The sequence below is a fragment of the Branchiostoma belcheri genome, unplaced genomic scaffold (genome assembly GCF_001625305.1).
Source record: "Branchiostoma belcheri isolate BF01 breed outbred unplaced genomic scaffold, Haploidv18h27 scaffold2, whole genome shotgun sequence".
Classification (NCBI taxonomy): Eukaryota; Metazoa; Chordata; class Leptocardii; order Amphioxiformes; family Branchiostomatidae; genus Branchiostoma; species Branchiostoma belcheri.
The window spans coordinates 6351619-6353910 of record NW_017803490.1 but is presented as its reverse complement, the minus strand read 5'-3'; the positions used below and the strand labels follow the sequence as shown (position 1 = coordinate 6353910).

General features: G+C 45.7%; 1 protein-coding gene across 1 annotated transcript in view; it reads right to left on the bottom strand.

Moving 5' to 3' along the window:
* The window catches only part of LOC109468777 (ephrin-B2-like), a 154301-nt gene that overhangs the window by 126647 nt on the left and 25362 nt on the right, over nucleotides 1-2292 (bottom strand). The window lies entirely within an intron of this gene.

Sequence of the window (2292 nt, the reverse complement as noted above, 5' to 3'; positions counted from 1 at the left end):
AAAAGATGCTTTGAAATCTGAAAACAATCCTTCGGCGGTTCACCACAAACTCATACCGACTGCAAGTCAGCCCGGTATCGGCACCTGTCACAAGGCTTAAGCGACGGTCACAATCCGCCGTACGTGCTTTTTGTCCGTACGTTTTTGGAAGGCTACGTCTGCTAAGTTTTTTATGAAATCGTAGGGAAGGAGTGGCGTCGACGCACGTCACTCGCACGTCAATCGCACGGTTGCGCAAGGTGTAAGAGTGTGGTCTGCACGTTACGTCTGGCCGTGAGCGGTTACTTGCATTGTACGTTGCGCAAGTGGTAAGTGAGTTGTACGTGCTTACAACGTACGATCTCTGTGCGATTGCAACTTTACCGTAAAGAGGCCGTACTCGCACGTGCTTCTTCCGCACGGCACGTACGGGGCACGCACGTCGCTCGTACTCGCACGCACCGGTGGTGAATCCGCAGACCGCACGTAGAAAAAGTTTTACATGCACTTAAAGTTCTACGCCGTGTCTGCGTGCTCCGAAATCCGTAGGATTCCGTACGGAGGTGTTACTCACCACGCACGAATGCCCTACGATTGCCCACGTTTTTGCACGTAGACAGCACGCAGAAGCACGTACGGCGGGTTGTGACCGTCGCTTAAGGGATAGCTCACCTAGGGTTAGGGCTAGTATTTTTTCATATGTTAGTAGACCTGAATCTATGGAATAAGGGAGTACTTTTCGAAACATGTACGGTCCCAAAGCCGCTTTCCAACACCACGCTTCGTCCAAAAAGTCACGGCCTTTCAAAGGTTTGCTATAAGCCCAGGAGACTACGGTAAGTGTCAGGCGGTGAACTTCGTCGCTTCAGAGATCGCCGTACAAACCGTAGATCACTACGGAAACACAACTCACAAGTCACACTAACTGTTTTTGTTCTGATGAAAGCATAAAAGATGCTTTGAAATCTGAAAACAATCCTTCGGCGGTTCACCACAAACTCATACCGACTGCAAGTCAGCCCGGTATCGGCACCTGTCACAAGGCTAAGGGATAGCTCACCTAGGGTTAGGGCTAGTATTTTTTCATATGTTAGTAGACCTGAATCTATGGAATAAGGGAGTACTTTTCGAAACATGTACGGTCCCAAAGCCGCTTTCCAACACCACGCTTCGTCCAAAAAGTCACGGCCTTTCAAAGGTTTGCTATAAGCCCAGGAGACTACGGTAAGTGTCAGGCGGTGAACTTCGTCGCTTCAGAGATCGCCGTACAAATCGCTAGATCACTACGGAAACACAACTCACAAGTCACACTAACTGTTTTTGTTCTGATGAAAGCATAAAAGATGCTTTGAAATCTGAAAACAATCCTTCGGCGGTTCACCACAAACTCATACCGACTGCAAGTCAGCCCGGTATCGGCACCTGTCACAAGGCTAAGGGATAGCTCACCTAGGGTTAGGGCTAGTATTTTTTCATATGTTAGTAGACCTGAATCTATGGAATAAGGGAGTACTTTTCGAAACATGTACGGTCCCAAAGCCGCTTTCCAACCATGTTTTAAGGGTTGCTTTAAGGTAGTGTTAGGGTTAGGGCAACAGGACGTACATGAAAGTCTAATTTGGTATCGTTTGAAAGGTAATAGCCGTATTACGATTCGCAAACCGTTTGCATTTATCATGTTTTGTTTTTGATTCATAAGTGTTTGAAGTTTTAAGGGTTGCCTTAAGGTACACCAAGCTCCGACTATACAACAGTATTGTCCTACCCACTGCAATCTACGCTAGCGAAACCTGGAAATGTACAGCTAAAAACGTGCACGCCAAAAATAAACCAAAACCTGTAGTTTGGGGCGTATTTCTGGCGTGTTTCTTGGCGTGTTTCGATTTTTGCACTGGAAGTTTTTTTTTACACCAACAGTCCATTGGGTTGGCGTAAAAAAATCCCAGTGCATAAATTGATAAAAGAAACCCCGACAAAAAGCTTAACACGTCAAAAATAAGCCAAAAGCTCATTTACGTCTGACTATACTAGAATGTTCTAGGAACATTTGTCGGATTCAATGTTAATTCGCAACGTTCTCTTTTTTAGGTTTTGTTTTCAATACAGTTGACCCTGAAGTGCCACGCATTTCAATTTGTGTTATGACTTCGAGGGCTGATGGACGTTTAATAAAACTGGTATAGCTTGAAAACTATTTCTTTTCGTGTTACGGTTAAGAAGAAAACCGCTTCAGATGCGCGCCCAACCCCCAAAGTTACGAGTCTGCTTCTGAAAACCTTCCTCCAACAGGTGGCTCCACAAACTGCGATACAA